At 39.8% G+C, this 25,998-nt stretch overlaps 1 long non-coding RNA gene across 1 annotated transcript; it reads left to right on the top strand.

The window, feature by feature from the left end:
- The first annotated feature begins 323 nt into the window (after positions 1 to 323).
- LOC135255494 (uncharacterized) lies at positions 324 to 25,998 on the top strand. Its single transcript, XR_010330174.1, has 3 exons — positions 324 to 1,671; positions 7,246 to 9,688; positions 24,963 to 25,998. It is a non-coding gene; the product is annotated as an uncharacterized LOC135255494 (long non-coding RNA).

Genomic DNA, 25,998 nt, shown 5'->3' with positions numbered 1-25,998 from the left:
CAAAAGAGTGAAAATATATAATAATTAATAGTATCATTAAAAGCAACAGCAACATCAAGAACAACAACAACAGCAATATTACTGCTACTAATAATAATAATAATAATGAAGAAGAAGAAGAATTTCAATAAAACAGCAATAGCACATATAGGTTGCCTTCGTTTGAGATTCATAACACCAAATTAATCAAATATAATTTAAAAGCAATTTTATTATTATTATTATTATTATTAATATCATTATTATTATTATTTGGAGCACAGAAATGCACATACATTCACTTGGGAAAAGCCTTCGTAGGACACACTACAGGTTAGGTTTCCTAGGAGTTCAAACCTGTGCTGTCACTGGTTTAAATGTAATGAACACAAATGTCTTTATTTGTGCAGATTACACCAGCAAATATTTTCCAGTACACAAATATAAATTGGTGATATGTCTGATAGTTATGAGGTCATTAAAATTGCAGGATGCCATTTTATTAATACTACACACTAATTCATTTATATTGGTTGTAGTGGCATATTATATTGTAGACAAAAATTGCCATGAGATTTTAATATTCTCGTACTGGTATGGGATGGCCCTTTGAAATTTTCAATTTGATAATGTGCTTGGTTGTTTAGTGTGAAACCTGAACGAGGTCTGAACACGTGACTGCATTAGCTGCACAGGCAGAAAATAGAAGTGCACCATGCTTCAACATGATTGAGTAAATGGGTAGTTTTAATTCCCAGCTACTATAAGACATCCAGGTCTGTGCTGTTTCGTGTTTATCGTGCTGTGTTTTTTCATTGTTTTTACTTTTTAGTTCAATGTTCGAAAGCCCATTTAGTTGACAGTTGATACGTTGAAGCCTGGCCTATAGTGTAAGCGTAATCATTTGGCTTAGGCAAATCGCAGTATTAGAAACGTGAAGAATGATAAGGGCCGTGTATACTTTTTTTGTTTTAGGTCTGTCTGTATTTTTTTATTTTTTATTTTTTTTTTTTTTTTAAATCTCAGAATCATTGGGTTCAGATTTTGAAGTAGCCTAAAGTATGTTAATGTGAGATAACTCAAAGAACTGAAAAGGCGGGAAGTGAATTCTGATTTGAATGCGGGGCTTGTTTTGGGCATTTGTGTGGTGATGTCACCGGGCGTGGGTTTATTTCAATGAGAATGGACGTTGACAGAGAGAGAGCCCTTTCCCAGCCCCCGAGATACCCTGGCACATGCTCTGCATGCAAATAAGCTCCCCGGTATGACTCTTGCTCAGTAAAACGCTCTGCTCTATAGACTAAAGGCCCACTTTTCAAACTTCTTAGTACAAAGAGCAGCGGATGCACACCTTGGAGTTGGAAGTAATTTATTCAACATTTAACAAATCCTAAATATTTGTTATCCTTTCTCTTCATTTTTTGACGACAGGTGGAGGGTTCAGTCTGCGGTTCACATCCTCTGTTAATTCAAATGGAGAGGGAGTCGGTTGCTATCTTTGGTTATCTAGCTGTATAAGTGTTAATCAGCCGTCATAAAGCTAGATAACCGAAAGTAGAAATGACTTCTAAACCTACCTACTTCAAAGCGAACGGAAGAACAGACCATGGAGAGAAATGTAAAAAAAAAAAACATCATGAAAATACGGACAGTAAGCATGCGGTTATGTGTGCTATAAAGCAACAGCTAGAGGTAAGTTCCGTAATCACGTCATTTTGTGATTATATATATATATGTATATATATATACATATATATATATATATATATACGCATATATATATATATGTATGTATATACGAATATGGAGCTTTGTTTTAAATGAAGGCTCGGCTTGCCCCTCTAGAAGGTCAAGTTCTTCATAATTTGATCACTTTTCATGGATTTTGGCAGTTTCTTTTGTGCCCAGCCGAGTATCTTTGTTGAAAGTGAAGTGGAGCAGAAATTAAGGGGTGGTTTTGAAAAGAGTGTGGGTGGGATTTTACAAGGGCACATCCTTAACGTCCAAACGTGCACAGCACTGGAAGTATCTTCTTTAGCTTGGAGGCCACAGTATTCTTTTCTTTTAAAATGATTTGACATAAATGTGGAACATGAAAATGTGTGCCATATTTATGGTGAAAAGTGATGATGTTACTAAATCATAAGATACTTTATAGGCTTTAATATTTTTGTACAATAACATTTTTTTATTTCAGCGATTTCCACACAGATTTGAAAATGTGCGTACATCAGTGAAAAGTGCGGGTTGTATTCGTATTCTCAGAGCATATTGTATTCTAAAGTGAATATCTGATTTATAATTGATCTGTAATTATCTAAAGTTGATTTAGGTGTAGTGGCCCATTCTGATCACGCCAGTTATTCGAGTTCGGAAACTGCGACAGCTGACAACCTTTCCAATTCTCAGTACGCACAAATGTACAACGTGTTTGCATGTAACTGTGCTGCTAGGGTGCCTATGTGTTCAGAGGCTAGTTGGGTATCAGTACAGTAGAGTGGGATTGGTGCATTATTTCTGGTCTCATAATCTCCACAGATTGACCACATTGGGAGCTGTCCATTCAGATCTCTCCAAAACATGGTGCTGAATATTAATCAGATCGCCTCTTGTGCCAAGTAACCTACGGGCTCTTTCGCTTCTTTCCAACGCGCTGTTTGCCAATACTTCCGAATGAAATAATGTTAACTGTAGTACCGCTAATTGGTATGTTTACTATGGTAATAGTAAACATAGTTGTTCTACGGTTGTTTTGTTGTGATTTATTTTTTGACATGAAATTCCTAGCCCCACCCTCTGTCAGAGGAATATTTAACTGTGTTTCTTCAAGATTATGTGTCCTTATATATAAATATATAAGTCATCCAAAGTCGAGAAGAACTAGTATAAAAACATGGTTGGACATACATTAATATAGGCTAAGTGTAAACGGCAATAGACTGAACATATATACATAAAAAACATACATGCATACACGTGTATTCCTATAAGTATGCGTAGACTATAATACGTGAAGTATCAGACCGAGTGTGAGCGTTAGCGCTAATCGCACTGATAGAACTCAATTTGAAAAAGCGGTACTAATCCAAATTTTCATCGTTAATCCCGTGATCTGTTCGGTCCCAAATGGGAGAAAGAATTAAACTCTGGATTTTACACAAACTGACCTCGATTGTGACGCATTTTTGACCATCTGTGGGGAAAGACAGTTTAGGGGTCATCCATAAATAGCGGCAACATGAGGATTAGGCTACAAGTCCCAATGTACAATGCTTGTGTAAACCACTGCTCTAAAGAGGGTAGGCCTATTTGCTTATGCATGGTACACTATAGAGGTGGAGGTATTTTTTTAATTGGAATTAAAAAGACTATGGCTTTTCGAAGCATTCAGTGGGTTCGGTGGAATAGGGTACTATACACACTCCTCGTCAAGTGAAAAACACTTCAAACGTCTATAGTTCTCGTGGATTTTTTAATATTATTATACCTCCAACGTAATCCTCACAATTGTTTCCCCTAAGCGCAATTTAAGGTATTGTGTTGGGTTTCTAATAACTAGCCTGAAAGATTCGAGTACCTACACTAGTACTTTTTTACGTGGGCCCTTCACGCTCCCTATAGCTCACACTCAGAATGCAACTGCAATAGTTCAGCTTGGAGTGCTCTAACCGGGGACGCATTTCATTCAACCCCAAACTACTTGCAGCAATAGAACCCACAGTGGCGCTCAAAGAGTGACGTGTCCCTCAATGGCTGGAGCGGGGTTCTGGCTAATTGGTTTGATTCAATGAGGGATACAGGATTTGTGAAAAGTCCGAGAAAGGTTTTCCCACGATCAGGCGGAACTCTTCTTCGGTGAGGTTGGAGACGGTTTATATACAGCCATTAAAAGCGAGCACTGGTCAGTGGTGAGGGAGGAGCTGTTAGGGGGAAAATTGAGCCAATGGTCAGGAAATGATTGCTTAATATTGCTAATGCAGGCACCAGCATTCCGTATTGCCATTAGATAAATCGCGTTTTGTCTACATAAATGCGAATACGAAAACCGACCACTGACGGAAAGCAGGCCTGTTGTCACAGAAAACAGAATTTAAAGTATATGAAATAAGTAAGCGAAATTAAGTTTCAGCGATATGGACAGCAATTCTGAGGCATATTATTGACTTTCATCCTTAATCTGGACTGGTGATCGCTCATCACAGATAATCTATCTCGTATCAAGCGCTCACATTGATGGGAAGTACCATAATAGCCGTAATAATGTATGAACCAATTACAATCAAATATAGATGCACCCTATGCACTTGTTATTAAGTTTAAAAGGTATAACAATTTATCTATTGATTTAATATCTTCATAAATCATATTAAGGAATCATAGTGCCGCTTATTTGGCCTAAAGCAATTTTTCGCTGGCATTATTTTAAGATTCTGAGATTTTGATAAAAATCTATATATTATGAACTCATCCTTCTAAAATCCACCCCTCAAAGAAATTCTCAAGAAATGACCAAAAGGCCTAGCTGTGTGGCATAACGTTGCGGCGGTTGATGCTGCAGTACATTCACATCCACAGTGACCCTGAAACTGAACCTGCCCGATTGTTGGAGAACCCTTGACACAATTGTTTTATTACACATTTTATGATCTTCCCCTAATTGATGGGGTATGTCTGTTCCAGTGGTTATATAGCAAGAGAGCGGCAGCATTTGCATTTGAGGGACAGAGAATCCACTAGCCACATGCCCTATTGTCTTGTCTCACTGGCAGGGGTGAGCACTGTTTCTAGTGTGTGTTTGATATCTGTATTTGCATGTGTTTCTTATGTACTATGGGTTGATTTTGCCTCTATGCCACCTAAAAAGCCATATATGCCTTCACCATTTTGTGATTAGTTTATGGGTGCATTTTGGGAGATTTTGTATTTTGTAAAAAAAAATAAAAAATAGGCCTACATTTAAAGATATTTTTGTGCCAATTTGAAGAGCCAACTGCCAAAAATAATTCTCTGAAGTAATTCTTAAAAGTTTTGAAAATGAATTTGGAAAAAAAAAATACATCAGAATTGGTCGTAGATTTCTTTATGGTGTCAAAAACATATTTCCCTAAACTAGTGAGGGTAGAAAAATGTGTAAAGATTTGTGAAGGGGACATGTATAGATGTAAAGATATCCCTTAGAATTTCATAGCAATGTGTGCATGTTTGCATAAGCATAGAATATTGACAATCATCCTATGATCACACGGAAAGCCTATTTTACTGTTAGGAAATGCACCTTAATTGATTTTTAAGAATGTTGAGAATTAACACGGGGAAACTAGGATTGGTGTGAATGATATTGCCGATGGAACTGACATAACTGTGTTTGACTTACTGACTCCAGCAGCACAGTATATAACAGTTAAAAGTCAGCCCAATGCATATATTACAAGACCCCAATGATAACGTTTAGTAGGGTGTTTAGTAAGGACTTTTTCCTTACTTTTTGTCATTGACTAAATGTCCATCAAAAATATCAACATGGAATTTTAAATCAAGAAAAGATGATGTGATGCTTATATAAGTTCATATATACTGCAAAATACTTGTGCAATGCAATTTGTCTACATTTTGAGGACTGGATTAGTTACACACCATTTGCATTAATTTCAGTATTTGACACATTTCTGGTTAATCTTTAACTAGCAAAGTAGTGCTTTCTCAAAGTTGTTATTCAAGTTTCGGATCAAAGAGTATGAAATTCAGTTTAGCCATGTCCTGTATGCAGCTTGGTCATACCCTTTCTACTACTGTTACTTTGGAGGTTGCCTGATTCTGAATCATTAAACTGCGTGTTCCATTAGCGCATCTCGCTATGGAAACTTGTCACAGATGCCCAGGCAGCGAAACACCTCCTCACTCACTGACACTGTCGGACCCTTAAACCGGCTGACTTTCTGAGATTTGGGATGGTGGAGTGTATTTAGGACCCTGTGGTTTTTTTTTTTTTTTTGGAGGGATTTTACCAAGTCTGGCTCTACAGGAGGTTATGAGGTTATGATCTCATAGAGGTTATGATTTACCATCTGATCCCGTCAAGCATTTCAACCCACTGCAAAAATTTCAGACTGACCGTACTTTTTAATGGCAATCTCATTATGCCAGTTTTGACTCATCCATACTCTGGAGTATTTTAACTGGTGCCTACCCTTTCTGTCCCATTTTACAGCTCGCAAATGACCCTATATCTGACTGGAGGGTACAGCTCCGGTCACAAAAAAGAAATTAAAGTACTGTAATGTGTAAACCTAACATATTACACATTAAATAATATCTTGAGTCTCACTTTATAAAGAGTGGAATAATGCAACACACAATGCAACTGCCGGACTGTTATTACCAGATATGGTAGGCATCCAGTGATGAGAATAGTTATGCTAACATTGATCCTTGACATAGTCAAAGTATTATAAGGCATACTGTTTTCTTGGGGGGATATGTTTTCAATAGCTTCAAGTTCTTATCAATTACTATTATATTAATGATTAAATGAATAAATCGATTAATTAATGTATTAAAATAATCAGTAATCTAATTATAGGAAACAGTTCTAAAGAGTATCATTAGTGCAAAATGCCCCTGTTATTTTCTCCTTCCATATTTAAATATAAAATATATTTTACTAAGACGCACCATATATTCTGTTGTGCCAATACTTTAGTGTATTGCAGTTTAAGATAGAGGTGTTACCTTTGGTCTCATTGTGAGGCCTCATTTCTGTCTTAATATTTATTGAGCGTGGGCTTGGTACTAACACAGTGGCTCATTTCCATACTGCCTGCTTTCATGTGGGCAGCTGTAGCACCTCCCAAAGCCCCTGTACAGAATCAACTCCTGTGCGTACAACAACCGCCCATTATTTTCAAGGGGCAGGGACATGAGCCTTTTCCACAGAGGCTGTCTTTCCTTCCTCCTGGAACTCACACACTCAAATGCATGGGCTGTGCTTGGCTTCATGGGAGTTCTCACTCATTAATTAGAGCTTCCGGGTGTAGTACTCTAGACTGTCAGTTTCAACAGGTAACTGAAAGTCACAAAAAAATTAATTCTGCTTATTTTGGCTTAGCTGAAAAACCAAGTTTTTCCTGTTCAAAACCATGACAGTTAGACACATTTTCTAACCTTCTTAATTTTGATTGTGATTACAGAAGTGATCTCTATAATATAAGATAAATTTACATACATTAGTCACATGGTCATGGTCTTTACTCTTTTTATGTTGTCTAGGCTGGACCCAGTAATTGTCCGAAACCATTCCTCATCAGTCCAAACATATCATCTGAAGCCTGAAGTTCCATTGCAAAGGATATGGCAGAACAGGTAAGCCAATGGGGAGAGCAAATCCTTCTTACATACAAAGAGCCAAAGGAAAGACTTTGAATTTAAAAACCACACCCTACAGGGATCTGATCTGCATACCGCCTATATTATGGGTTTCTGGGGACCAAAAGAAAAAGTAAATACAAAATCAAATTGTTTTCTGATGCAGCGATGAAAGTCAGGAACCTGACAATGCTGCAGTCTTGATTAGAGAGGCCCTGTGACTGTATGCCCCCTCCCTCCCATTCTGCACTGCTTTGCTGCAGTGCCCTGCCTTCCCCAGGTCTAAGATGAAGATGCATAAAGCCTCATGACTCGTTGCCGTTAGTGGCAGCGTGACCCAGATCTGAGCTGGTGCTCCCTGTCGAAGGCAGGTTCGCTTGGCTTCTGCACCCCACTGTGTGCAGGAGCACCCGGAAACAGCACAGAGGAGGAGGAGGAAGGTTCAGCATCTGCCTTAGTCATTTCTATGCTGCGCAGAACTTAGCCTGTTTACAAAGATGTCTCCCCGTTCTGTCTCGTTCACGTTTCTGCTTTGTTTTTGGGCACCCCCCCCCCACCCTAACCTCCCGCCTTCCCCCAATATCCAGAACCACATAACCCCCTGGGTTTCACAGAGGCCTGCTACTGTATTTATAAGAATATAATTTGAATCAACCCTGTAACCACATCCAATATCACATACATTAGGAAAACCTGTCTAATACTAAATGAAGACTTCATTTCTAAAATTATTTAGTAGTTCTATGTTATATATGCATTATGTTGCATTACTTTCTTTGTTATCATTTTGTGGAAAGCTAAGGGGTCTGGAAAACGGTATGGCAGAGGGATTTTTCAGCCAAGACTGACTCTTGCATTTATTTTAAAAGCCTTTTCCACTTTAGGATTGAACACCGGTCACTCGTCTGTGTTGAAAACTCCAATAACCTGCATGTGATGCTGACAAAGCTCAGGAAATTTGTTGAGCCATCATGTTGTTTGTACAGCAGTTATAGTGAAAAATATGTCTGATATGAAATTAATCTATTTTCCAATGTATTTGAATTCAAGTTCTGAAGTCATGGTATGCCAATCTTTTATTCTCTGTAATATTTAGAACAGGTCTCAGAACAGGTGAATTGACTGTGCGCGCATGTAATTAAAGGGAACAGAAGGCTTTCATCAATCTTAATACTTTAACACTAGTGATGAGTGAAAATAAAACAAGAAAAATCAATAACCTTTTTCTTTTTTGCAGCATTGCAGTGGAGAAATAATATATAATATGCAGAGTCTATTATAATTAAAATATTATTATTATAATTATTATCCTTTACATTTGCAATTATAAATGAGAATTTTTGTAAGAATTGAAAATATAAAACATAGTGAATTATATCAAATGTAGAAAAATTAATATACTAGTTTAAATTCTGTACTATACTGTACTATCCACTCCTTTGAGTCAAAAAGCAGTTATTCTTTGTCAGCATGAATTGCAAAAATGGCAACTTTGCCCAGCCAGTAAGAGCAGCATAAGGACAATGCTTCTAACAACGAATCAGGCTTGTGGAGCAGTTGTTTCCTTGTTATATTTACCTTCTTCTAACACACTGCATAGCTTAGGCACACAGATAATACGCACTTGTTTTGTAATTGCAATGTATACAACTCAAGTGGATGCACACCCACACAAGGTACCAGTCTGCACCTGTCTATGTGCAAAGTACAAAGCCACATATGTGCTATTGCTAGACTGAAATCACCAAAGCCTGTTCTAATATCACACAATCCATTAAGATTACAATCAAAAGCTTTATCCTGCAAACAACCGTGGGACTAGTAGCTCACAGTGCAGTAACTTCTTGGAGAATACAAAGGAATTACAGTTATTCCATCCCTGTGTTGTTTTCTTCTAAAGAAACAGATTATACAGTAGTTGCCATGGCATCGGCTTGGCAGTAATAAAAGGGGACTGTTTTTAGAGCTTTATTTTCTTGTTTCCCCACAGCGACTGGCCGTTATTCCTACCGTGCCTTGATGGGAGGAGGGGAGGGGTGGGGGGGGGGGGAAATGGCGCAGTCGTCAAAAAGAAAGGAGGAAAAAGAATGGCCAACCCCTATTCCCCTTTCCCTCCCCCCTCACCCACCCCTGGGAGCCTTTAGTGCCATCTGTGCCCCCTGAGAAACCAGAAAAAGCAAGACACTTCCACCCAGTGCCAACGGGGACAAAGAGGCTGCCAGTCGCCGGGGCCTCCGCCCCTGCCAGATGCCAGAGAACTGTACGACAGCGCGTGTGTGTGCGCTGAGGAAGCCATCTTGATGGGAAATCTTGCTTGCTGCTCCTAAAATGGCTGTGTTGGCACGAGGTAGGTTGCACCGTTGCCTTCTATCAGAATTGGGTTTCTCTATATACATTAGTCTTCAAATGCAGCCCTCCCCCCTCCACTCCCCCTTCCTCCGACTGCTCTCACATTCTCGCCTATCTTATCTGGCTAATTACCGGAGAGGGCTATGGCAAATGCAAAGTAAATGAACTGGCACGGGCAGGAGGGAAAACTGCCATCTCCCTTGTCATTTTCTGCCATCCCTCCCCTCCTTCCCTATCTCTCTTTCATTCTCATGTAAGTGCACTGCCACAAACCTTTAATTTAACATGGAATTGTCTTTTTCTTGTTTTTTTAGCAAAATATCAAAGCGCCTTCCCATAACACATACTGTAACACACGCATTATGTTCCCTGAAATCCGTTAACGCTCCGCGCTGTTACAGTACACCTTTGTTTAAAAAAGCATTGCATACAATGCCCCTCTCCACTCCCTGTTTTGTTTGTGCCCTTCATCTCACAAATCTCTCTCTCTCTTTCTCTCTCTCTCTCTCTCTCTCTCACACACACACACACACACATACACACGGATTTATGTAAATTGCAGATGACATAAATCAGGTCATTAGAGATTATGTACTCTCAGCTTCTAACCACAGGACTAGGATGGTTCGGTCTTAAGACAGGATCATTTAAAAAAATTAAAAATGTATATTCCATGCAATAAATCTGTTTGAGGTGTTGTTATAGTCTACTGAAGTCTGATGAGAAATGTGTTTATTTGATCAAATACAGTTTGATCATCTACTTCACCATGATGTCCCTGGACTTTACATGTCTTAATTTGCATTCCTTAACCTGTTTCTACATAATATTTATATTTCATATCTCAAATATGAGAAAAAAATTAGAAATATCTCATTGTATTGAGAGAACAATTATTATTTAAAATATTAGTTTTAACTGTGCCTCTGTGCTTTCCTCATGTTACTACTCCAATCTGATTAAGCTAAATACAGATTAACTGTATTTTTGCTCAACGTCAGTTGTTTTTTGAAACCTACGGCTCTGTTAAAATAGGATTGGCAACAATGGTTGAACAATAAATTGCATGTATGAATTGTTAAATATCATTAATATTTTTCTTTTTGTTGTTATTGTTGTATAGTTTCAGAGGATTCTCTCCTAAGTTCATATGTTTTTGGTCAATATTTCAATATTTATTGAATGCTCATATTTTGAAATAGCAAATATGCCTGCAAACAAGCACATTTTCAATAGGCGATCAAGTAAAGTAATGAAAAACAGGTGCTATGTTATTTTTATCTTTAAATATGACCATAAGTCACCTTATGTCCTGAAACCAGATCCAGCAGAACTTCCACTACAATATTATTCTTACAGTCAAAAGGGTTCTCACAAACTTATTTTAATCTTAAAATGAACATAACATAATGAATATTTATTATAAAAATATTTATAAAAGCAAACAATTTGAAATGAATAGATATGCTTTAATGAAGTGTGAGATTTGATTTATTTTTCATTGTTTACTTTCAGATCTTCAAATATTATTTCAGGGTAGAGTGTGAAATCATACTTATTTCAATATCCGTTTATAAACGGAAATGTATATTCTTTAATTGCTAACAGTGGTGTCCTGCTAGGTTTGCACAAAATCTGGCAATATACACACCTTTAGTCAGTGGCATGTAAATATAATTATTTAGAATGCTTGCTTGGTAATTATAGCTTCTACCCAGCTACAGCATATTGCATTAGCATTTGGTTGCTATTGCTATAAGTGTAAGTAAGAACGTATGCAGATCTTATTTGACATGATTAGTATAAATTGTGTTATGTAGTATTTTGAAATGGTGGGTCTATTGGAAGTATTGTGTGATTTCATATCCTCCATCTTAATATGGAGTGTATTGGACATAGCTCACTGATTGGCTAGTGCAGGAATTTATTATCTGTCATCATAATGTAACTCCTTGCAAGTCACAGTGAATCAAATGCATGTCAGTTTTATCATTATTACTATACCCAGAAACTCTGGGAGAACCAGGAAGACATATGCATATGAGACTGACATTACAAGGGACAAAATACTGTACGGCTCCTAAACCTTAATGAATAAGGGAATAGGAAGAGCTGTTGCAATTACAGCCATTGATTAAATCAGTGTGAGGAGCATTTCGTGCACAACTGCTTGCTTGTGTGTCATAAGCACAGTGTTACAGTGAAGACAAAGCCTGCATTTTACTGTGTGCATATATGTAGCTTGTGACCAATGAAATGGGGGGTCGAAAAGAATGTGATGTGAAAATAGAAAATGGACCAAATATAGGGTGTGATATTAGTTAGACATATCCAACAGCCAGAATACCGCAGTCTTATGTAAATCCAACACAGAACACTTGTTATGACTGGGGGTGAATGCAGACGCAAAGCGGTTTGTCTGTGATTTACACTCAATTAATGCATGAACGAATGAAAGAATGAATGCGCATCACCTTCGAATTAACGAGAACACTTGTATCGGAATAGGCATTCATCCCGCTAAAAATGTCAGAAAAGAAATCGCATACTTACGGATCGCAGAAGCACCTTGGCCTATTTAAAATTCGATGCCCAAAAGTAACCGATGAAGCAGGAGAAAACCCTTGTCATACCGACATGTTAGCTATATTTAACATAGCCCTTTAAAATATGTTGCAAAATAAACACGCCTTTACACGATACGCTATAGAAGTGTGTGTTTATTATATTGCAGCTTGATTTTAAAAAGGTAACATATTTTCGTCAAATATAATCTACTGTATCGTTGGTCCCACAGAGATTACAAGTGAAAATACATGGGAGACAATAAAGCAACCGCTGCTGTTAATGAATAAGACCAGACAAGCTCCTCTTATTAACATAATTGCATTGAAAGGAGTAGAGAGGGGCAGAGCCGTCAGTTAAAGATACAGCAGCACCTTCCCAGCACGCGAGCAGCAGTGCGTTTTCCTGTGCCCTGTCTGCGGGTTTTTTTGTTATTGGCATCGGCTCTGAATAACCTGAATAGGCCTGATCAGATAATTTTTTGCAGTGTATCAATGTGGTTATGGATGTATTACAGCTGTTATCGTGTTTATAACGTTTAGCTTATGTTGACATCTGGTATCATTTGAATCGCGTGTATGTAGTTAAACCACACTGGACAAACAATTCACATTACGACATATAAAATTATGCATTACCTTTCGACTACAAGGGCATGTGATTTGTAAATGTTCTGTGGATAGTTAGTAATGATACATTATCAATGTCACATGCATTCAAAAAGGCCTGAATTCTCACCAAGCATGTCAGTGTACCAAAACTAGCGAATCTAAACATATATTTGTCGTGTGCTTTTCAAAAGAAATGATGCTCAACAATGAAGAATAATGTGAAAACCTAAGTACTGTACCACAACAATGTGTTGCATTAGATTATTGTTATTTGTTATTTATTTATTTATTTATTTGTTCTTTTGGGAAATTCGTTTATTGCAATATCAGCTGATATTAGTGAGTTTTAATGATAAATTAGCTTTTGTATGGTAATTTTGGGCATGTTATCACACAAGTATTCATAAACATACACCCAATTTATACATTTATTTTTGACCTAAATATGTACCGTCTGCGTTATCCTGTATTAATTATATATACACTAAAGGAATATGAAAGTAGAGCGTCATTACATGTTTATCAGTATAAATATGCAATATTGCAACTCAGTTTGCGATACTAAAAAGAAAAAAACATGCTTAATGCACTTTTCGGCATGACTGCATGCAGATATTTTTAGATTGTGCCTACTGTTCCTTTAATATCCATCAGTCTCTAATTAGACCCACTTTCTCTCCTCAAGGGGGAGGGGCTTCTTCGGTCCTGTTTTGCATTTTCACCAGTACTGTTAGCTGAGCTGGTGCTGTTCAAAGAGAACAACGAGCCTGTATTACAGTCGAGTACGCAGGTTTGCGGCCTTGAGCTCGACATCGAGTGTGTCGAAACGCACATAAAATAAGTACAGTGTCATTATTAAATCTAATAATCATTTTTCCGAATTTGAAGGAATTAATTATACCCCGCAAATGCATTGCAGTTTGGTGGTTGCGTATTTATCTGCAAATTTGTGCACGCGCGTATATATTTACGTGTGTGCATTTGTGTGTTATTCATGCACTAGCCGCACTGTACGCACATTTACCTCTGGTTTAGCACGCGCAATGGAAATTGAAAGTACACTGGTTCAAGGGCATTCTGTTTGTGTCGCCGAACATATTTCTTTGAAAGGTGTGTTGTTATTTGTGCCCCTCGTCAACGTTAACAGTATTTCTGCTAATTACATCTTGCAGAAGGTTATGCTTATGCATATTATGTCCAGTTCTTATAGCATTTGAAAAATAAACCAGCAGACCTCATTATTAATAGGTCATACTAGGATAATAATGGACATTCTTCATATATAGGGTTTATCATATTCAGTTATCATATAAGTACAGAAGTGTTACATTTATTTATATATTTATTTGTTTGTTTGTTTGCTTTTTGTTTTGTTTATTGAAAATACTGATGCAAAGCATGCTTGGTTAGAAATAACAAATATATTAGGCAGGTAGTCAGTTTATCAGCCAGATTAGCATAAAGGAGACATAGTTAATTTCTTCAGGAGCTATATAGCTCTGTCAACATTGGCAAAGCTAGTAAAGAGAAGATAGATAAGCAGGTAATGGATTCAAGCTTGCATTGTATGTTCAATTTTTAAAAAGTTGTGTCATCTGCTGATATTGATCAACACAGGACTGATTTTGCAGATGGAGTTTTGTTGTCCTGCAACGTCAAGCCTGAGGTTGTGTTTCATTGGCATGGCTTTGGTTGCACGCAGGCTGATGGGCAGTGTGCTGGTCTACTCTGGCAGAAGACAGTGCCTCCGGCATATTCCCTGGGAAGCTGCTGTGATACTATTCCTTATGATCTGTGCACTGATTTTAATGGCTGGGCCTAACTATTTAACCGATCAGGGAAAAGCTATGAAACATTAGACAATGGTCAATCAAACCTCATTTCAAGTTTCTGATCCTGACAAAAATAACTCTAAAAATGTTTTTACATGGATATGAAAGGCATTTTTGTGAGAGTATTTGAGATTTATAAGTTTTAGAAGCTCTAAGAGTGATGCAAAATGCATTACAAATGATGATTTTAATCATGATTTTATTGGTATTACCAGCACAGGCTTAAAAATCGCACATAATCTATCCTAATGGTGGTGATACTACTCTGTAGTAGTAGTGATGATGTTATACAGTGCAATAACAAAATTGCAGTGTTGGTCTGATTTGACACCCAATGACCATCAAAGCACTTTTAAAAAAGTGTTCAGTGACAACAGGAAATTAACTTGTATGCTTTTCATGGGTAGGATAATAGAACTTTGCTACATGGAATACACTAACAAAAATAGTATGTAGTAAGAATATACGTATGGGAGTGCATTTAAAAGAAATAGATTGTGTTTGGTGCATTGAAGTTTGATACAATGCATGAGTAGCTCAAGAGAAACCCAGGGCTATGGTTTTGGATCAGCAATAAGCTTTGCCGAGTTAACTGCACTGTTGCAGGGGCCCAACCCCAGACTGAGCGAATACAGCTTAGCTTGTTGTAGCATTATTTCACAGCTAATAGATTCTCTCCTGAATTTACCCTGTAAACAGAAGCACACATGCAGCAGCCTTCATAGTCTGTGTCGAATCCTCGGACATTAGACATTAATAAATGAATACCCTCAAACACACACGCACACACACACGCACACACGCACAGTCCTCACACACTCCAGCCTTGAGTAAATGTTGTTTTTTGCCCCTGGTGTTCAACAACAGCGTGAAACAAAAATGTGAAATGCGAGGTCCCCTCTCTGAGAAGGGAGTGTGCAGCTGTAGGCTCTGTTAGTAAACAGTACATGGTTGTCCACATTACTATTCCGCTCGGCTTTCTCCCCTCCACAATGGCCGCATTGTGAGCGGAGCACTTGACGAGGGTCCACAACCCCTTCTTTCCCACCATTGTCTGACTTGGTGCAGTTGGAGGCAGAGGTTGGTGGGGTGGGGAGAAGAGGTGGTGGGGGTGGGGTAGACTGGGTGGGAAAGGACTCCCAGACCAGACAGGGCCAGATGCCTAAATTAGTGTCAAAACCTTGAAAGTGTTGAGAGGACAAGAACTCTCTTTGTTTTTTTCCCCCCTCTGAGTGTGTGTTTGTGTGCTCACGCAAATTAGTTTGTCCAGTTCCCATTGCATGTCTGATGAGGCTGTAGGCCCACGGTGACTTTCACCACTCTTGGTGCCACTGTATCTGGCATGTTTACAAGGCATAGGTATTTGCACCAGTGCATATTGACACAAGAGCCACATACATGTGTATTTTTAATGTACACAACATGAGTCTTGAAAGGAATATGATTGCACTGCAAAATCTTCATATATCACTTGTAGTTTGGTGGTGTATATAAAGCAGTGAGCAGTGCAGTGCAATTACATTAATACATTTTGAATTAAATAGTAGTTGATGCATGATAGGAAATTCAGAGTATCATCTGACTCAGCTGTATTGCAGAGTGCAGTTATGCATGCTATTCCCTACTCTTTTTTCTTGCATTACCTCAGAATAGCAACAATAGTGTTTCATCAATACAAACAACAACATGGTTATATGATGTATTACAGATGAGGGCCATATCTGTCCCTGGTTTTCCTGCCAACTTCTGGCCTTAATTACTTAATTAGCCCTACGTTTACACCATTAGACATTTTAGCTATATTTCTTGATGAGAATATGACCGACAGTATAGGGACTCTTCTTGTGTTCCTATACGAAACATTTATATGATACATGATATATTCCACGAGTGAACCAGTGTTGGTGTGTACAGCTCATTTAGCCAAGGTAAATGAAAACCTCCATACACACTGGCCCTCCAGCACTGGAATTGCCCATTCCTGATGCATGAGGATCTGGTGGAATGGAGGTTGGTGATTAAAGCTACTAAAGTCTTTCACTGTTTCAAACCGAAGCAATGTAAATCATCAGCACTACTGAGAATGAAATAAAATTTAATAAATACATTTTTTTTTAAATGTAGGTGAAGTGATACACATATTTGACACATTTAAATGCAAAGACATATTGCGCATTTCCCTGTTTTACTAAAGACTCTGTTTCGAAAGAATCACAATCTTGTACAGACATGTTGAGTATGTTCACAATAATTCTGTTCACGTCTTATTTCTTATTGTATATAACAAACATGTCTGTTTTGCATATTCACTGAGGGAGCAAGGACTGCTTCTGGACTATTCACAGTGGAAGGTTTATTTCTAAAATGATTGGTAAAGAAATTCTAGCTGGGAAAGGTTCTTACTAACACACAGCTCAACCTTCAAATTAGCCTTGCATCTATCTAAATATTGTTGGTCCTCTCACTGCAAACCTACCCTAGCTTGGGAAGTAGGGTTTCGTTATTGAAATTGCAGCGCGGAAAATGAATCTGTGTTGATTAAGCAAATATTTAAATGTGAGGAGGTGAGCAGACTACACCCTCTCCCCTTATGCTCTGACGCCACAGTTGGGCTTGCAATTAATTAAGCCTCCATTACAATATATTACCCCCATAAAAAGGGAGACAGGGAAAGAGAATAGGAAAGAAAGCAGGAGCCGAGGTTTGCACCAAGGCGGACGACAGTATTTCACGGCAAAACAAAGGAGAATGAGGAGAACGAGGACGCTCACAGGAGCTGGTATAAAAAGAGTGAGAGGTGCAGAGACAGAAAAAACAGAGAGGGAGAGGGAGAGAGAGAGAGAGAGAGAGAGAGAGAGAGAGGGCGCAACAGAGGGGGCAGGAGACAGAGCGAGAGACACGTGACATTTTACAAAACGAGACGCCATGTTTGAAATAAAAGAGCTTTAATTCTCCAAACTACATTTCGTAGAAGAGGCAGAATGATTACATATGTTGCCGTGTGCCAGGGGTACAGAACAAGCCTGCTAATTAATTCATCGATTATGAGTGGCTGTGTACTCACATCGCACGCAGGTTTATGCGTTAGGGATTGAAAGGGGGTGGGGAGTTTGTGCTTGTGTGTGTATGTGTGTGTGTGTGTGTAGGGGGGGGAGCAGTTGGGGGTGGGGGGAGCTACTGTCTGAGGCTGTCTGCGTTTCCATGTGGCAGACGTAGCAGCTGGCATGGTAATAACCGAGAGGCGAGCCAGAGTCTGGGATCTGGGCAGATTTGTCAGGTGCACTATAAACGTATTCATATTGATATTGAACTCCGCGGCGCTCGTTTGGACAAAAGCAAGATTCCATTTATTTTCGGTTTGCCGAGACTGCCGGTCATGTAAAAAAGCTGTGACAGGTATCCGGGCCCTGTGATCATCCCCGCACCGTCAGCGAGCATTCATAACCTAGCAAACGGCCATCCCCCACGCCACGCCGTCCTCCTTCTTCTGGCCGTCTGGACTGTAGACGGGGGACGGTTCCGTGACGGTTAGCGTGGGGACAGAAGGCGTGTAGAACCCACCCCAGGTTGGCACAGCGTAGGGGAACAGGGGGACCGGCGGGGCGGGCTGGCCGGCCCTCACACGGTGGTTGCATTAGCGACGGCGGACAGGCGCTCGCGGGGGTGCAGGGCTGAGACTCGGGGATAATGAACACAAAGCAGCGTGTTGCCTCCGAGCTCACACTTCCACAGCACTCTGCGGTGAGTTCACACGTCTCGCTCTCTCACTCGCTCGCCCGCTCGCTCTCTCCAGTGTCAGAGCTCTGAATCAGCCCCCAGAGTGGAACTGATGTTTTACCTTCTCTACACTTAAAATCATTCAGAGGTAATAGTCAAGCATTGTGTGCTTTGCTTCTCATAATTAAAGTTTTTCAACAGCACAGGGGTAGGTCAGCTTTCTGCTTTTTGAGGATGATTCTAAAGACTTTCTCTTTGGTAAAATAAAACACTAGTCGTCTGCATATGCAAAGCATTCATTAAGCAGTCTGGGTATTGGTATTGAATCTGTTCGCTCAGACTAGAAATTGAATGTGAATTGCCATTTTGTGTCAAAATGTGAGAGCAGCCAGACTGAAAAAAATACTAAGAATTGGTGGGACGTGGAAGGACATTGAGATCAGAGTTAGGATTCAACCAGGAACTTAACTTAAGATTCATTCATAGGCTATGTGAAAAGGTACTAAATCTGGTTCTGTATGAGACACAAGGGTGAGTATTATATTTTAACCAAAATCTTGCACTATATTGTAATATGAAAAATAACGGCAAAGAATAATATTAAATAAAGTGATACTAATGCTGCTCAAGATGATATAATTGTATAAACTATTTTATAAACTGAAAAGGTGTTGTATAGCACACCCACTTGCAAGCCACTGTTACTCTTGTAATTGTGTACGGTGTGAAAACCGATTCTTAAATATGGCACTCGCTGCTGCTGGCTGTACCTATGGTTACTCATATATATATACATGCACATGGACACACACACAACACACATACACACGAGTATGTGCAATGCACATATGCATTAGCACATACACAGAAACACTCAGATAGGCATGCACATGGGCACATGTAACAAGTGCACACAAACACCCAGGTATAGACACACCACAAATGCATACACATGTACACATACGAAGACACATGAGCAGATACACAAACACACCCCCCCCCCCCCCAAACAAAAAAACACACACACACACACACACATACATTCAGACAGACACCCACCAGCAGATCCCAGATAGAACTGCAAAAAAAAGAAGAGCGGAATCTTTTCTGGGGTTTGTTTAAAGGAGATTGCGTGTCTTATGTTACGAGCCCCCTTCCCCCCATGTGGATACCTCAGCTGCAGATCCCTGCTTAATCTGAGGATAAGCGTGATTATCCCAGGCAGGGTTGTCCTCAGCTTTGTAACGGCGACAGGGGAGCTTTTCAAATCATTTTCTGCTGGCCGAGCGGCCGTGAAAGGCTGGGGACGGGGATTCCCGGATGCAGCCGCTGGCCGCGATCTCTCGGTGCCGCTGGCGAGCGGTGGAGCGCTGCCATGTCTCCCCACGCACCCCTCTGACTCCTCTCTGCAGAAGACTGCAGCCCGCACCGTGGGCTTCCTCCACAATGTACTGTACACCACAATACACCTCAATATGCACAGCAATACCCTGCACAGGACTCCAGTTTCTGGAGAATTCCCCACATTCCTTATTCATGAACGTGTACATATCAAATCCAGATTCTGTAGATAAACTCCCAATCTCCATTTCGCCAATACAGTGCACCAGATAAATCTTTCTTGCTTACGAACTGGCTTTGGTGTTGTAATCATTGGCCATTTTGTTTTTTGTGTTTGTTTGTTTTTTTGTTTTATGTTTTTTCTAATCTTTATTTTTGGGGGTAGGTGTTGTAAATGAGAAAAAAATGACATTTCCAAAGATCATTTTGAAATGTGTGTAGTTTTCCAGATGTCATACAGAATATTATGTGGACAGTATTGAAAAGCCATTGGTATTAAGACAAATTAAGCCTTGGTCATAAATCAGGGGCCTTGGATAAGTAAGTTCTAATGTAGGTCAAAACTCATCTAGCTACACTAATTCAAGTTTGCCTGAGACTAATCTACTACAAAGCCTTTCTTAAGTATCTTAAGAAGAAGAAATAAAGAAGTTTTTTTTTCAATCCCTGACATATTAAAAGTGGTAGAGAATTAAGTGACAGTTAATGTGCCTAGTGGCCTTTAAATATATAGATTGAACAGTCTCTTAAAAGGGAGGGAGTTTGATTAAATCTGGGACATGACCTGCTTTTTGCCCAATTCTTTTCCTTAACCTGTCCTTACAAATCCCTTTTCATTTGTTCAATGATTAATTTGCGTTCTCCCTTCCTTCTCTCCTCTTCTTGAGGCTTGTTATGGATAAACGTTTCAGTAATCTGGCCAGAAGCCGTCTTAGAAGTTCTCCAGTGCGTTATTTTGTGATAAAGCAATAGAAATTAGGGAGGACCTCTGACTTCTGGTAATTCCTAAAAGAGGAATATAAATTGAATACCAATTGCCATTTTGTGTCGCGATGTAAGAGCTGGGTAGTGATTGAGTTTTAAAATGAGAAAAATAGTCAAGGGGACACTAAAACACAGAACATGTTTCAACTATTATGATTATGGACCTTGAGATATAGCAGTAATTTAAATGTACTTTATTGAAACATATTTAAACTGTATATTTTTAATAACCGTGAAATGTGCTGTCCATTTAGCAGCAGGAGTTCGTGCAAGAGTGTGGTAGTGCACTGAATGAAAAGCACTTATAACTGGTACATCCTCATCTCATCCAGATGATGATGTCCATTTTAATCCACCTCATTGTCTTCGAGGCTTCTCTTTGGCACTTTCATACAGACTGGCAAAGGGTTAGGTCCTCTTCTCACTGTATTGACTGTTTGAGTAATCGATTGTATAGCTGAGAGAATGCAACAGGAAAATTCACATAATGGACAAGGCCATATTGTTAATCAACAGACTGAAACTCATTTCACTTCAAAGACTTATCTCCAACAAATAAAGCAAATAACGTTCAACTGTATTTGGTCACTTTGCATTGCAATTTAGCCTTTATAATGAATAGTAAGTTTAAGCAAATGTTAATTGTTTCTTTTCTTAGACAGTATCAATCTGCTGTGAACAAAAGCACTGATAGTGTTTGTGCATAGCAGGAAGTTTAAATGTTCACACATTAATTATTTGTCTGTAGCACAGCGGTTTGTGTTGTATATGAGACAGAGCTGAAAATTAATAATGAAATTTGTATTCTTTGTGTGCGTGTGCGTGTCTGTGTGTGTGTGTGCACGCACATGTGTGCAATTGTCACTGCTTAGTCTTCGTCATTAAAAACTTGCTATTTAAATAGCATGCTTATTATATATAGCTGGAACACATTTATTAACCCCACTCATGTTGCGTGTTCCACAAATTGCACATATAATAATACTATATTGAATAAATTGTATATTGAGCTGCAGCAGTCAAGTTCAAGTTCACTGCTGTAGAAGTGTCTCCTCCTCGCTCTGCCCCACCCCCATCCGTAGCGCTGTCTCCCTGGCTGGAAGAGCCCTGTTGCCCTGCGGTGTTGCTATGGGAGAGAGGCTGGCTGCCTCAGCAATGCGCTGGTGAAAAGGCCGCCCTGTCACAGTGTCTGAGGGAAGTCAGGCTGTTCCCCTTGCAGCTGGCCACAGGCACACAGAGGGCTGCTCGGAGCCTGGGAATGTGGGCTGCCAGGGACCACTTTATATTCATCAGTCCTCCCCTCCCCGGCTATGACTTTAGTAAACAGGTCCCATCACACCCCCCAAATCTGCCCTGGCCCACTCGTCGGCTCACCCCTCCCCTAAAGTCCACTCTCAGACAGGAACAATGTGTCTGACGGGCTCTTTTTAGACTCACCGAGGACCTCTGTGTCTCTCAGTGCCTGTACCCCCCCCGCCTCAGCCCTCCCAGGCTCCCTCAGCCCCCCACTCTTTCAGTACAATTCATCCTCTTTTCTGCCCATATCAGCCCTTGACACTGCAGAAAACTCAGGCAAATGTTCAAGGCGCTCATACAAGAAAATGTGTGTGCATTATTGTTAGCCTGAACAGATATTTGATAGAAAACATGAAGTTGCTGTGTGTAAATTTAAAGAATAAGATATGTTAGCCTAATGCCTTCTGGTAGATACAGTAGGCATATGGGCAGTGTACCCTTTTGGACCTGAGCCAGGGCTGTGTGGCTTTCAGTCTTTATACAATGTGAATGGAGTGTAATGGTGCTAAAGACTCTGGCTGAGAACACAGGGAGCTGTGTGTGTGTGTGTGTGTGTGTGTGCGCGCGCGTGCATGTGCATGTGTGTGGGTGTGTGTGTGTGTGTGTGTGTGTGTTTGAGGTCTCATTCAAGTTTAAGGTCTGGGGACGAGTTAGGAGAATAAAGGACCGGTGATTTGCATAAGCTGCATGCTGTCTGGGGGCATGGGGAGGGTGGGGGGAGCAGTAAAGAAAAAAGATATCAGAACATAAAAAAGAAAAAGAAAGAAATCCCGCATTGTGGATATAGAGAAAGAGAGAGGGGGCTTGAATGAAGGAGAGGGTGAAAATTGACAGAGAAAGGGTCTTGCCAAGTCCCCCAGAGGGATTAAATTGTCCAGAAACCTCTCTATATATAATTTAGAGAAATTGGTAATGGTGGAAGTACACTGCCCAAGTGCATGAATATCAAATTTGAAGAGAAAGAGATTTTTATAAGTTGTGAAAACCTAATGAAAGTTAAAAAATGTAATGACAAAGTTAATTATTACAAGACTCACAAAGAACTTAAGCATACTGTATATTTGAATAATTGTGCACTGTTGAATGTTTATGGGTAAAACACCCTAACCCTTTCACTGGATCACTGTGAAAAGCATTTCAGGCCTTACAAATAAAAGGCAGAAATTCCAACCAGTCTCTTTCATGCACGTTTTAAAAAGATAATATTTTTGTATGATTATTAAGCTATTTTCCCATTGATCTATTTTACTAGAAACTGATATTGAATTGAACCCTGAATTTGAAAAATACATAGTCCTGGTCTGTACATTTGAGTGACAAATTTGAGCAAAAAACCAAAGGCAAAAAAATGCCTATAAACACTGCTCCAGTTACACACTGAATCAAATGGGCTTTCTGTGTCTTTTCTTTTTTACACTAAATTCCATCTGGATGCAGAGAGCCACTTGGCCAGCCATGTGACAGTACCCAAGAGCAGCCCACTTATGGAGCAAATGACTTGATTATCATGTTATGTCTGGAAACAGTAATCTGTGATGTAGCCCCTGTGCCGGGGTCTGCCCTCTCCAGTCAGTGAGGAGCGTCTCCCCGGCTGCCCTGGCTGGACCCTGCGTCTGCGCTAGGCTATGGGAAAGCTCACTGAAGCTATCTGGAATGAATGGGAGCAGATGGTTAGGGTGTTGTACTTTTTAAGACGTGAGGTGAGTTACAAATGAAGTGAGGGTTCTCTGCCAAGCCGTGGTAATTTGGCTGGGTTCCGAGGGGGGAGGGGTGGAGCTACTCTCTCTCTCGCACTCTCTCTCTCTCTCACACACACACACACACTCTCTCTCTCTCTCTCATGTTCATTTAATTCCTCTTTGATTTTCCCCTGCCCCCTGCTCCTGCTCATGGGAGGCAAGGCATCTCAGTCACAGTCAGTGTGGAGCTAAGTCTGATGGACAGGCTTGTAAAAGCAGGAGACACTGATGAGCTCAGGATTTGATGGAGAGATGGAAGTGGGGGAAAAGGTGGAAAAAATACTGACTGGCTTCTCAAGTCTTAGTTTTTTTTTGTAGCGTAAGATCTTGTTTCCTTCATTTATGGTGTGCATATGTGTGCACGCATGTCTGCCTGTGTTTGTGTGTGCATCCGCATATATGCCCAAGCCTGTCGGTATAAGTGTGCATGCATGTGTGTGTCTATGTTTGGGTATGTAGATGTGTGTGCGGCTGTGAGGAGTATGTGTATGCTTGTGTGGGCCTGTGCAAGTGCTGTGGGGAACTTGTAGGTTTTCATGAATGATGAGCTTTTATTTCTTACCAGGGAAAGCAAGCTGTGCAGAGTCTTCCAGTCCACTGTTACACCAGCAGATTTCCCTCAATTATTTAGATCTTACAGCTTTTACCATGGATGAACCCTTGAAAGTATACAAAGGATAATGATAATGAACAGACTTTCAAAATGAGAAAAGCATTAAAATAAAATGCTTCTAGTGGTTTTCTCTACAGTCAGTCCCATGGGAATCCACTCCAGCCTAAATTCTGTGACACTACTGATACATTCACACACACACACACACACACACACACACATACTCACACACAGACATGCACATGCACACAATATAGTGAGAGAGAGGGAGAAAGAGATTGTGGTGCCCATTTAATAAAGAATAGAACAATGCATATGAAAGACATTAAAGCCAAGACTTATTTAGAAAAATGCCTCTTAAAAATGCCCAATCTCTCTCTCTCTCTCTCTCTCTCTCACTCACCCTCTCTCCCTCTCTCTTCAACCCTCTCTCTCCCACACATTTACACCTCTCAGCTGGAGAATGTCACCCCCTGTCTGAATCCGCTTGAGATGCAGTGTACATAATTAGAGAAAGCCAGCACTCTCATTACAGCATTGGATCTTATGCAGTTTCTCCCCTCTGTCACATCAGGTCTTGGAATGGCGGTGAAGATGTCAGCGTCCTCCAGGGGAGTGAGGAGCCATCCCCTGACGCAGGCCATCCTGTGCCACCTCAGGAAAATGTGTGCCAACATGAATATCATTACCACCAAGCAGCAGAGGGCACGTGTGAATTGGCTGTGGTGATTTGTTGTTTTGCCGGCAAGAAGCATCTTCCAACGTGGACTTGGAGAACCCCAATGGACAGTGTTTTGAATCACAAGAGTGGAAAATCCACCGTGTGAAATGACATACTTCTAAAGTTCTGACCATCTTCACCAGCTCCATGGATCCAGGGGGGCAGAAATTGTTTGAAATATATGTTGCACAAAGTTTAATTCTATCTGTGTCTTGTTTTAGAAGACATGCAAAGTCTCTAATGTGAAAATGTTATGAAGCCAGTGCAGCCTTAATGGCAACCACAAAGAAATATTGGGGTGGAGGAATGTGTTACTGCTACATTTACATTTGTGTGTTTAACTTTCATTTGTTTTTTATTGCTAAATGCATCATTATATTTATGTCCAATGGAAATAGACGGTTTGAAAGATCTGTCAGCAGCATTTGCACATAGTAAAACTTGAATTATTTTTGTGTTTATTGCAGTATATATAACCTTTGGGTGTAAACACAAATGTGTTAGCAATGTGTCATCTGTCTTGGATCTCAATGATTAGCACACCTGTCTGTTTAAGCTAAATATGCAACATAAATCAAGCAGGCAGCTTGCATGTATGTATGAGGAATGCTTTGTTAAATGCACTATATTGAAAAAATGGGGTGTTTGTGGATATATGAGGAGATGATATGAAAGCACATGACACGTGCTTCTGCATTTGGTTTCGTTTGTTCTGAGGATCCTCACATGCTTTGTGGTGGTCAGTGAAGGACCGGAACAAGGAACAAAAAGTGCCTTAATGTGTGAGGTGTTTACACTGAAACTTGTAACTTTGATATCTTTGATAGAATTCTGTTTGCTTCTGAAAATTGAGCTGGCTGCTTTCTACAAATAAATATGTGCAATTCTT

The sequence above is a fragment of the Anguilla rostrata genome, chromosome 5, assembly GCF_018555375.3.
Source record: "Anguilla rostrata isolate EN2019 chromosome 5, ASM1855537v3, whole genome shotgun sequence".
Taxonomy (NCBI): domain Eukaryota; kingdom Metazoa; phylum Chordata; class Actinopteri; order Anguilliformes; family Anguillidae; genus Anguilla; species Anguilla rostrata.
This window is presented reverse-complemented; position numbering and strand designations above follow the sequence as displayed.